The 12,410-nt window shown below is 42.2% G+C and overlaps 1 protein-coding gene across 2 annotated transcripts in view; it reads left to right on the top strand.

The window, feature by feature from the left end:
- Nucleotides 1-12,103: 12,103 nt before the first annotated feature.
- mad1l1 (mitotic arrest deficient 1 like 1) overlaps nucleotides 12,104-12,410 on the top strand; it is a 71,523-nt gene continuing 71,216 nt past the window's right edge. For both annotated transcript variants that reach the window (XM_061679841.1, XM_061679839.1), the window contains exon 1: nucleotides 12,104-12,247. The gene's annotated coding sequence lies outside the window, so the exon portion shown is untranslated. The remainder of the gene's footprint in view (nucleotides 12,248-12,410) is intronic.

Here is a 12,410-nt window from a genome sequence, read left to right as displayed (position 1 = left end):
GGGACATGGGTGTTGCCCTATGAAGTGCGTGCACCACAAACGGACGCTCACAGACGGATGCCGCGGTCCACAGTGAATCAATGTGTGATCACATAATCCAGTCAAGTTGCACTGATATTCATTCTTCTTCTCGCTTCTCATATCACTTTTTAAAAAAGAACACTTTGTACATGTTGAGATCCCTGAGCACTGATGAAAATTGACAAAGAAAATGTCGTATAAGTAGAAGATGAATCACAGTGCTATTTAAGTGACTCCAGGCTGATTATTAATCATTTTGAATAACTAGATCACCACAGTCAGCAGGCAGTATTACCTCTGCAAAGTATTTGTTACATACTTAAGAGTTAGTTTTATACTTGTGTGAACATTGTATGAATGGCTATAAATAAACTGTGTTTGTGTTATTCATTGTTAATAATAATTTACATTGAATTGCCCACATAGTTTTTTACTTCTGCCGAACAGGTTTTTTTCATTGTCATTTGTTTGCAGGATTTGGAAAACATGTACAAAAAAGAGAAAAACCCACAAAATACTTATCAAGCAAAATATTAAATGACAAAAAGAAAATATTACCCACACAAATAAACATAACATACACAATCTGAAAAATAATAGCAAGTCGAAAATAATGATTAGAAAATACTACCAAAATATTAGCTGAACAAGACATAAATATCTGAAAAATATACTCAGAAATATTATCAAAGACATATTTGGAAAAATACAAGTATAGTAGACAAGTAGACAGTAGAAAATTGCAAAACTATGACAAAAAACAAACAAAATCTTGAAAAAATTATATCCAAAATCCATCCATCCATTTTCTGTACCGCTTATCCTCATTAGAGTCGCGGGTATGCTGGAGCCTATCCCAGCTATCTTTGGGCGTATATCCAAAATGATTACAAAAACTAAATAATATTTGGAAAGAACAATAGATAAAACACAAAAATATTGGACAAAATATAAAAATATCAGGAAGAAATATACAAAAATACTCGGATGGAATCGGAAAGCAAGTGCAAGAAAAATATTGGGGTAAAAATAGTTAGCTTTTCTAAACAAAATGAAAAACACAAAATCCAAATTGACTTTTGGTGCAGATCCAGATAAAGGTGCACACCAACATTTCCCATCCTTTCTTGGGAAATAAATCACATTTCTTGAGGACAAATTAAATTCACGCTACATATTATGCATAAATAGCTTGGAGGCTGCCTGGCGGCGGTGTATTGCGGTCCTCTACAACCATCCGTGCCTTGTGCGTGACCTCATATGAATGTACACGTTATCATAAAGTAGCTGCCAGGGTTCATATGTGCCATACACCCACACACACAACAATTCAGCATCAGTCACATTGACAACCTCCAGTATTCCCCCTCCACCACTTGTCAAGATGTTTGGAATCCGTTGCGTTGCCCTTGTGTCCTTCCACACCTCCTCTCATCTGGCAACACAAGGCCCTGAAATATGCCCAACTCACCTGCCGCCATTGATTTTTTTCATTTTCATGTGTCAGTCAAGCACAACACTCACCACACACACATCTGATGCATCAACACCACTCCGTACACTGTCTATGCAAATGAGAATACAGATCATCCGGCAAAAGCCAAATATAAAGAAAAAACTATTTGTCTACCAGATGTATGCGACCGAAATGGGAACCATTGATAAAACGAAAAGATGAATCGCTGAAAGATGTCATATCACAATGATAGTACGTGAAATGATCACATGATACAAAAATAACACCAATTTTATTAAACAATGGAAATATGATTTTAAAAAGTTTGAGATGATATCAACATGCTCCAACAAACATATACCACTATTATATATACTATATTATATTATACATATTATATATATGATATTATATACTATTATACCACTTATTAGAAAATAATTCCAAATGGTTTCACAAATTACAAAATTGAATTAAAAATACAAACATGTTTTATAAAGTACATATATATTAGATGGGAAAATACAAAAATGTTAGGAAAAAAGGTAGGACAAATATAGTAATTTTCGATAAAGTATACAGAAATAGAAAAACATTTGATAAAATACAATTTAAAAAAATAAATACTATAAAAAGCAACATTATAATAATATAAAATGTACCAATTTTAAGCAAAATAAAAAACTACAAACAAAAACATTTAATAATAAAATGGAATTAAAAATATAAACATATTTAATGAAACATGCAAAAATGTTAGAAAAATTAAATACATATTAGACAAAGACTTAGATGAATATACGATGAGATATAATTAAGAATACACAAATGGCTGGGGTCTCAAACTCAACTTATCTGGTGGACGCTGGAGATAGAGTCTGGGCCGCATCAAGTATTCCACAGAAAAGGGTTTCGCATATTAAAAAATAGTACAACTAATCTAATCTTCTCAATCTTTATTAATAACAGTTCAGAACATTGACTGTTCTTCAGAACATGAATAAGATTGGTGACCCAGCCCTCTCTCTCTGCTCCCTGCTTTTTTTGCATACTCCAAAGCATGTCTGTAAGAGTAATGAAGTCTGATGTTTTATTACTTGAGCGCCGCAGGTTTTTCTGTGCATATAAGAGACGTCGGGGTGGCCCTGTACTCAACAAAAAAGCGTTCTAGCTCCCACTTTTTCTGAAATTGGCTGTGCTCGCTGCAGCCTTTCTATTCATGGCAGGTTTCGAGAAAGACTTGACTGGAACTGGGTGACAGGATATATTTTCCTTCCACTTGATCGCACCTTTCAACTAATTACATTCAATGACTAATGTTGCTATTTCACTCTGGCTAACTTGTCGACAAGCACTGACCAAAGCTGTCATGAGCCTGAGCTCCGGTAGCCCACAAGTGATCAAAAATTTAATCAAAAAATAAATAAATAATGTGCTGGCTGCACTAACACGAAACTGCGATGTCAACTAGGGGCCCACAAAATATCGTCCCGCGGGCCTCAATTGGGTTCCAGGCCACGCGTTTGAGAAGGCTGTGTTTGAGAAAGTACAATATTAGAAACAAATAAAAATAAGTAAAAAATATTATTAAAAAATACAGCACTTAATGAAAAATATTGCACTTAATACAAAATATTGTTAATATAGATTAGAAAGAAATGTAAATTATTTGATTAAAAATAGAAAAATATTCTGAAGAAAATCCAGTTTTGTTGTCATACCAGCACAAAAAATAACCACTGTTAATAAGAAAACTTAAATGCAGTACCGGTACAGTATGTTGTAATATGACGTTGATTGCAGATTCACCTATTTTTAACATAAAAACTCACAACCTTTGTGTTTTAACATCCTGAAGGCTGTGACACTCTTCTGAGCAAATATGAGGTAGAGCTGATTAACCTGCTTACAGGAGAATATCAACGTATAGAATATGTCATTTTCTCTTGCCAGTAGGTGGCGCTATGACGATGACAAAACTTTTCCCACAGATGTTTTTAGGTCTGGACTCTCATTAAATGTGTGAAATCTTGAAAATATACTATATGAATGTGCCATTTCTTGTCGCTACGAAATAGCGCTACAGGTACTGTATAACAAAATATTATAATTTCTTCATGTTGTGACTCTGATTATACACCTCAAGTTTGGGATTTTTGGGACCATGTACAGGGAGTTATTAAGCTTTTCATCTTTTGTAATGAGTCACAAATGAGTAAAAGAATACAACAAAACTTCTTATCATTTGATAATGATGATCTGGCAAGTCTTGTCCGGGCTACTTCATGTTTTTAGTGTTAGAAAGAAAAAAAAAAGACAAAGAAAAATCCCAACCATGTTAATCTGTAGACATGAGCTGAACTGGATTTCCTGGCTAAAGTGAATGAAATATGGATGAACTGTACTATATGAAACGGTTGTAGGTATCTCTCAAGACCTGATGACCCCTCAGTGTTCATGTCGGGGGTACTGCTGATCTGCTTTCTTTCAAGTATTGATAATGTAAAGACCACATGACGAGGCCACGTGCCCGTCCACTGTAACGTTGTTAAAAAAATATTCCCGCAGGCCGCGCAAAGAGAACGAGAGACAACCTATTGACTCTAGCCTCTTTCATTAGAGTGCAATAAAATCAGTGCTTTATCGATTCCTCTCTTTTTACCCTTAAACTCTTTACCATCGTTTCTAATGCGGTTTTAAACCTCGTCTTTCTGCGTAGTTTCACCAGGTTCTGTACATTTTTCCTGTTTGTTGCCGGGGCGACACCATTTCGGGTCACCCCGCGGCGATGGGGCCTGCTGGTTTTCAGGAAAAAAAGATGGATAGGTTTCTCTGACTTGCCTTGACTGTCTACAACGGAAGCTTGGATGTGTCACGGTGCGCAAAAACGCTGATAGTGAAACCCAAAGCAAACAAACACAACGTAGCAGTTTTTAAAGTATTTATTTAAACCAAGAGAGCATGCAAGGGTGAGAAAAAGAAGAGGGACAAAAAAAGCCACATAAAATAAGCTAAGTAGGGCAGTGATTCGCAAAGTGTGGTACGAGTCCCACTTGTGGTACGCTGGCTCCCTCTAGTGGTACGTGTATAAAATCACTGAATTTAAATAAAAATACAATTTACAACATTTAAAACATGAAATACAATCCATCCTATTGAATGACGCTTGAAGCTATGCATACAACCAGTTCAATTATTTTTAAATTTAGTAAATGAAGTATTTTTGATTGTACAGTTCAATTGTATTTAACTTTCGAGTGTACAGCACAGTACATTTGCATTGTATCTTGTAAACGGTTTGTTTTTAAACATTTAATTGACCTTTTATATGCAATGCATTTAAATTGAATTATTATTTAGTTTTTTTTCTTTTCCTATATTTAAGAGCAGTGCCAATGTTAAAACTGCATAATTTTACAGTGGCTTACAATAATATGAAATATACTATTTGGGAATAAATCCACTGCCTTGTTTTTGATGAACACTTATGCCTGCTATGTTATTGAATTTTAATGTTGGTCTTTCAGGTTGTACTTGGAGGATCCAAGCATTTTTTTGAGGTGGTACTTGGTGTAAAAACTTTGAGAACCACTGAACAAGGGTATAAAAACAGAATAAACAAAAAGAGGTGGACTGGAGTCCAACAGAAGAAAGACAACCAGTACAAACTACGGCCTCGTACACATGTACTGTAATGATTTTTTTTTAATCTTAAAAGATTGTTTATCATTGACAGACCATGCACATGGAGATAAAAACCAGGGATTTTTAAACAGTTTTCATGGTACATTACCCTGTGTGGTTTGCTCGTTATCTCAACTCAGAACACCACATGCAGAATCAGTCTAGAATCCAGTCTGCCAATACAGAAATCTCCCGTGATCTAATGTGATACAACAAAAACCTTAAAAAAAATTGCTGCTGGATATGTATTGCCGAGCTGGCGGGAGTGTTGTAGAATGGTGATGTCATCAATAAAGATTTGGTTTGGAAACTTCTTCTTGTCGTCTGGTGAAGCCACTTATACAAAATACGACTTTGGTACGACATATTTGTTTTTATTTACGGTCATTTCCTTCTTCCACAGCCAGGTAGCTTCTTGATTGGCTAGATTCCGTTTCACGCCACAATTCATGGAGTCCTAACTTGGGAGTTGTTGGCTTTCCCCACACACATGAAGATTTTTGCTTGTAAATATCAATCCATCCATTTTCTCTACCACTTTGTCCTCACAAGGGTCACAAGAGTGATGGCGCCTATCCCAGCTATCTTCGTGCAAGAGGCAGGGTACAACCTGAATTGGTCGCCAGCCAAACTCAGTGATTGTAAATAATGAACGTCTAATATTTATGATTGTCATAGCCTTGACCCGTTTCCCACCTATTGTCAGGACCAATTCACTCTTAACAGACCTCGGACCACAAAATAGTTTTATGAAATAATCTTATTGAATATAAGACATAAAATAGTTTGCCGTTTGTTGTCCTTGGTCTGGAAGGGGCAAAATCAGGACAAAAACAGCCTGGGTGTCTTTATGTGGTGTTTTTCTGTCTTTATTACAGCATTATAACAAGGTGTCAGAAGTGGGATCCAAGGTTGACCAGCCCCATAAAACGACATACACTACAGACACCACTTGGTGTTATCTAGGGTGTAATTACAGTAATACAAATTGGTGTTAGAGGTGGGATCTAAGGACTGACAAGTCCGTCCAAAACACAAAGTGGCATCCAGAGGTGGCATCCAAGCATTGACCATTTTGACAAAAACACACTAAGACAACTCTTCTTGCTGTTTTGTTAAAGAGGTATGGAAACATCTAGGAGAGGTGGTTGTGGAGTTTTTGACCAGCTTCTTTAACAGACTTCTAGCGGGAGAGAAGATGCCTGAGGAATGGAGAGAAAGTGTGCTGGTGCCCATTTTTAAGAACAAAGGTGATGTGCAGAACTGTTGGAACTGTAGAGGAATAAAGTTGATGAGCCACACAATGAAGTTATAAGAAAGAGTAGTGGAGGCTAGACTCAAGACAGATGTGAGTATTTCCAAGCAACAGTATGGTTTCATGCTGAGAAACAGTACCACAGATGCATTATTTGCCTTGAGGGCGTTGATGGAAAAGTACAGAGAAGGTCAGAAGGAGCTACCTTGTGTGTTTGTAGACGTAGAGAAGGCCTGTGACAGAGTACCCAGTACTGTGGTACTGCATGCGGAGGTCTGGAGTGGCAGGGAAGTATGTTTGAATAATACAGGACATGTATGAGGGTAGCAGAACAGTTGTGAGGTGTGGTGTAGGTGTGACAGAGGAATTTAAGGTGCAGTTGGGACTGCATCAGGGATAAGCCCTGAGCCCCTTCCTCTTCGCAGTGGTGATGGATAGACTGACAGATGAGGTTAAACTGTAATCCCCATTGGCCATGATGTTCGCAGATGACATGGAGATCTGCAGTGAAAGCAGGGAGCAGTAGGAGGAACAGTTAGAAAGGTGGCGGCATGCACTGGAAAGCAGAGGAAGTAAGACAGAATATATGTGCATGAATGAGAGGGGTGGAGGGGGGAGAGTGAGGCTACAGGGAGAAGAGATAGCAAGGGTGGAGGACTTTAAATAGTTGGGGTCAACCGTCCAGAGCAATGGTGAGTGTGGTAAGTAAGTGAAGAAACGGGTCCAACCAGGTTGGAACGGGTTGAGGAAGGTGTCAAGGTGTGTTGTGTGACAGAAGAGTCATCTGACGGGCAAAGTTTATAAGACAGTGGTGAGGCCAGCCATGCCATGATGTACAGATTAGAGACAGTGGCACTGAAGAGACAACAGGAAGCAGAGCTGGAGGTGGCGGAAATGAAGATGTTGAGGTTCGCTCTAGGAGTGACCAGGTTGGATAGGATTAGAAAGGAGTTAATCAGAGGGACATCCAAGGTTCGATGTTTTGGAGACAAAGTTAGAGAGAGCAGACTTCGATGGTTTGGACAGGTCCAGAGGAGGGATAGTGAGTATATTGGTAGAAGGATGATGAGGATGGAGCTGCCAGTCAAGAGAGCTAGAGGAAGACCAACGGGAAGGGCGATAGATGTAGTGAGGCGAGACTTGAGGGCAGTTGGTGTTCGAAAGGAGGATGCAGGAGATAGGCTTACACGGAAAAGGATGATTCGCTGTGGCAACCCCTAACGGGACAAGCCGAAAGGAAAAGAATATATTAAGATATCAACTCACAGGTTCTCACAGGTGTTTAGACACAATAAAAGCATCCCACCGCACCACTCATCAGTAGCACAGCCTTGCTCATTTCTCACATCCTGTCCTGCCCTTTTCTGTCCTCTCTCATCTTGTCCTATTGGTTGTTGCATGTCCTCACCAGGTGTCCCTCCCGTCCACAAATAAGAACACAATTTGACTTTTGTAACATTACTTGTGGTCAAATATCTAGACTGCCTAACTATTGTTCTGCTGTGGTTTGCACACCTATTCCCCTTTTCCGTTCTGTCCCTCTGTGTGTCCGCAAAACCCTTTTCTGTCCAGCTACATATTCAATAAACATCAGAATAATAAAAAAATAAAAAAATATGCAGAGGGAGTATTTCAAACACCCCTGTTGCACAACAACACTTATCCAGGCATACAGATCCACCATTCTGCAAGGCCATGTAGCTGAACAGGACAGCTGAACTCTTTGAGTTTTACTTTTTATTACAGTATTGTAACAAATGTTGCCACGACAATTGGTAGCAGAAGTGGGATCCTAGGATTGACCAGCACCACAAAATGACAAAAAGTCAACGTTGCAGTAATATAGAAAATATTACAGTATGTGTACTAATACTCACCCGCGGTAAGCATTTGTAAAGATTTGCAAAGACAAAAAATATAATATTTAGATTTTTCACCAGCCCGTTGTGACCAAAGAAAAATATTTTGAGTGACCATGTGTATGCTGATGTTAAGACGGCAGTAGCAGTCCCGCGACTTGCAACAGATGGTGATGAAGGGCACATCTGCAGGCTCTTAGACTCGTTTGCTCCTTGTGATGCATACGTGCTTGTGCATATCCGAACACGGGGTGATGCTACTTGACTGAAACGAATGGCAGTCAGGCCCGACGCAGCGGGGAGCCCTGAGGGGGAGCGAGTGAAGACAGGGGTAGAGAAGCCTGTTGGAAGGACTGACCAGCCACACAAAATGACAAAAAGACATCTCTTGGCATTTTCGGGGTTTTACCACAGCAATATAGATAACACTGAAACAAAAGATGGTGTCAGAAGTGGGATCCAATGATTGCCCAACCACTCAAAATGACATAAAAGACAATGCTTGGTGTTTTTTTTTTGGGGGGGGGGGGGGATTAAAACATCGTTATGCTGGGGGACTTCAATGCTCACGTGGGCAATGACAGTGATACCTGGAAGGGCGTTATTGGGAGGAACGGCCCCGCCGATCAGAACCCGAGCGGTGTTCTGTTATTGGACTTCTGTTCTCATCACGGATTGTCCATAACGAACACCATGTTCAAGCATAAGGGTGTCCGCACGTGCACTTGGCACCAGGACACCCTAGGTCGCAGTTTGATGATCAACTTTTTGCTCGTGTCATTGGACTTGCGGCCGCATGTCTTGGACACTCGGGTGAAGAGAGGGGCGGAGCTGTCAAATGATCACCACCTGGTGGTGAGTTGGCTCCGATGGTGGGGGAAGATGCCAGTCTGACCTGGCAGGCCCAAACATATTGTGAGGGTCTGCTGGGAACATCTGGCAGAATCCCCTGTCAGAAGGAGTTTCAACTGCCACCTCCAGCAGAACTTCACCCACGTCACGGGAGAGGCGGGGGACATTGAGTCCGAGTGGACCACGTTCCGCGCCTCCATTGGTGAGGCGGCCGACCGGAGCTGTGGCCGTAAGGTGGTCGGTGCCTGTCGTGGCGGCAAGCCCCGAACCCGTTGGTGGACACCACCGGTGATGGATGCCGTCAAGCTGAAGAAGGAGTCCTATCGGGCCTTTTTGGCCTGTGGGACTCCTGAGGCAGCTGATGGGTACTGGCTGGTCAAGCGGAATGCAGCTTTGGTGGTCGCTGAAGCAAAAACTTGGGCATGGGAGGAGTTCGGTGAGGCCATGGAAAAAGACTTTTGGACGGCTACGAGGAAATTCTGGTCCACCATCCGGCGTGTCAGGAGGGGAAAGCAGTGCACCATCAACACTGTGTATAGTGGCGATGGGGAGCTGCTGACCTCGACTCTGGACGTTGTGAGTCGGTGGGGAGAGTACTTCGAAGACCTCCTCAACTCCACCGACACGCCTTCCCATGAGGAAGCAGAGTCTGGGTTCTCTGAGGCGGGCTCTCCTATCTCTGGGGTTGAGGCCCCGGGGGAGGATGAGAGTCGCCTGGAGTTCCTAAAGGCTCTGGATGTTGTGGGGCTGTCCTGGTTGACACGCCTCTGCAACATTGCATGGACATCGGGGACAGTGCCTCTGGATTGGCAGACTGGGGTGGTGGTCCCCCTTTTTTTTTTTTTTTTTCAGTGTGGTTTTCATCCTGGCCGTGGAACACTGGACCAGCTCTACACCCTCGGCAGGGTCTTCGTGGGTGCATGGGAGATTGCCCAACCAGTCTACATGTGTTTTGTGGACTTGGAGAAGGCGTTCGACCGTATCCCTCGGGGAGTCCTGTGGAGGGTGCTTCGGGAGTATGGGGGACCGAACCCCCTGATACGGGCTGTTCGATCCCTGTACGACCAGTGTCAGAGCTTGGTCCGCATTGCCGGCAGTAAGTCGGACTCGTTTCCGGTGAGGGTTGGACTCCGCCAAGTCTGCCCTTTGTCACCGATTCTGTTCATAAGATCCTGCTACAAGTGGAGGAGTTCAAGTATTTTGGGGTCTTGTTCACGAGTGAGGGAAGAATGGAACTGAAGATTGAGAGGCGGCTCGGTGCAGCGTCTGCAGTGATGCTGACTTTGTATCGGTCCGTTGTGGTAAAGAAGGACCTAAGCCGAAAGGCGAAGCTCTCGATTTACCGGTCGATCTACGTTCCTACCCTCACCTATGATCACGAGCTGTGGGTCGTGACCGAAAGAAATAGATCCCGGATCCAAGCGGCCGAAATGAGTTTCCTCCGCAGACTGTTCGGCTCTCCCTTAGAGATAGGGTGAGAAGCTCGGTCATCCGAGAGGATCTCAGAGTAGAGCCGCTGTTCCTCCTCATCGAGAGGAGCCAGATGAGGTGGCTGGGGCATCTGATTCGGATGCCTCCCGGATGCCTCCCTGGTGAGGTGTTCCGGACACCTCCCAGGAGACCCCGGGGATGACCCAGGACACGCTGGAGAGACTACGTCTCTCGGCTGGCCTGGGAACGCCTCGGGATCCCCTCGGAAGAGCTGGAGGAAGTGGCTGGGGAGAGGGAAGTCTGGGCGTCCCTGCTAAAGGCACTGCCCCGCGATCCGACCTTGGATAAGCCGTAGAAAATGGATGGATGTATGGATGGATGGGTTTATAACAGTAATATACAAAATATTGCCACAACAATTGGTATCAGAAGTGGGATCCAAAGATTGAGCAGGCCCACACAGCGACAAAAAGACAAGCCTTGCTGTTTTCCCTGTGTTTATTTTCCGTCCTAAAAAAACTCCAAAGCAACAATCGCTGTTAGAAGTGGGATCCAAGGTGAGAGCAGGCGCAGACGGTGAGCAGCCTGATGGCACATTTCAGGGAAGGTGACTCAGATAAAGGATGTAATGGGGGTGAAGGTAAGGTCAAGACACAGTGCCAAAATAAGTGCCGTCCTCGCTCTCGAGAACCTGACAACAGGAAGTCAAAGCGACAGCCACGCTGGGAATAGCGGCGCTGATGTCACTCGGAACACCGCCGCTCATTTTCTGACCTTTTCAGGAAGAGTTCACACCTCCCCTTCACATCTCCGTCAAGCACAGCGCATGCTGAGTGGCGCTCCCTGGATTTGGTTCTGCAGCGACAAAGCCCGCAACGACAAACATTTGGCGAATGTAACATTGCTTCCATCTACTGGACAAACACTGCAAGTGGAGACAATTTTGATAATGATTTTCGAGTTATGGCATTAGATTAAATCGTCTTTTTAAAAAAATGATAATATATACAATGAAATATACGTTTTTTTTAATGCGTGTAGATAGAATCAACATCATGTAATTTTTATCATGTATTCCAAGTCCATCGGAAAGAGACCGAGATATTCTAAGAGACTCACAGTATTTTAAAGAAATACTCACGCATTACTCATCCCTTGTATGTTATCACTACAAAACTGCTTATTTTATCGTTTGAAAACTATTCACAGCTTATCACACCGATTTTTATTTTATTATTATTATTATTAATATTTTATTGGCCTGCTTGGTTTTGCGACATACACGGCTCGTTTCCGGCATCTGCGATTAAGCATAACATGTTTCACCAAAAGTGGATCTTAATGATCATAAATAATTTTTAAATGGTACAACCGTAATAAAAAAAATTACCTAAATATCGCGCGAAACGTTCAAGGGCGCAAAACCTGACTTGACGAAGAATCCCATTTCCTCTTTGAGCGTTGGTATCTGAAAGGCCGCCATGTTGGGAGAATTTTATTCTTGAGAACATCTCTGGTGCTGTCGTGAACTCTTGCGATAGTTGTTTGAGCCAATCAGGAAGGATTTCTCCTGACGTTTGCGCACGGGCTAACGCGAAGCTAGGCTACATAACGAGAAGTTATCAGTCACCATCACCTCCAAACACCCAATAAACTCGTCACAAACAAGCCGACGCCGAGGTGAAGACGGTACGTTAAACTTTATTTTTGCCCAGTTTTTATGTATGTGCATATAACCAGGCCATTTAAATTGCCTTGGCTGTGAATGGCGGTGGAAACTTTAGCTGCAGTCATTGAGACTCGATGCATGATCAAAAACCATAAAACATTCAGGAATTGTGGAACACTCGAG

This window comes from Phycodurus eques, chromosome 6 (assembly GCF_024500275.1).
Source record: "Phycodurus eques isolate BA_2022a chromosome 6, UOR_Pequ_1.1, whole genome shotgun sequence".
In the NCBI taxonomy this organism is placed as follows: Eukaryota; Metazoa; Chordata; class Actinopteri; order Syngnathiformes; family Syngnathidae; genus Phycodurus; species Phycodurus eques.
This window is presented reverse-complemented; position numbering and strand designations above follow the sequence as displayed.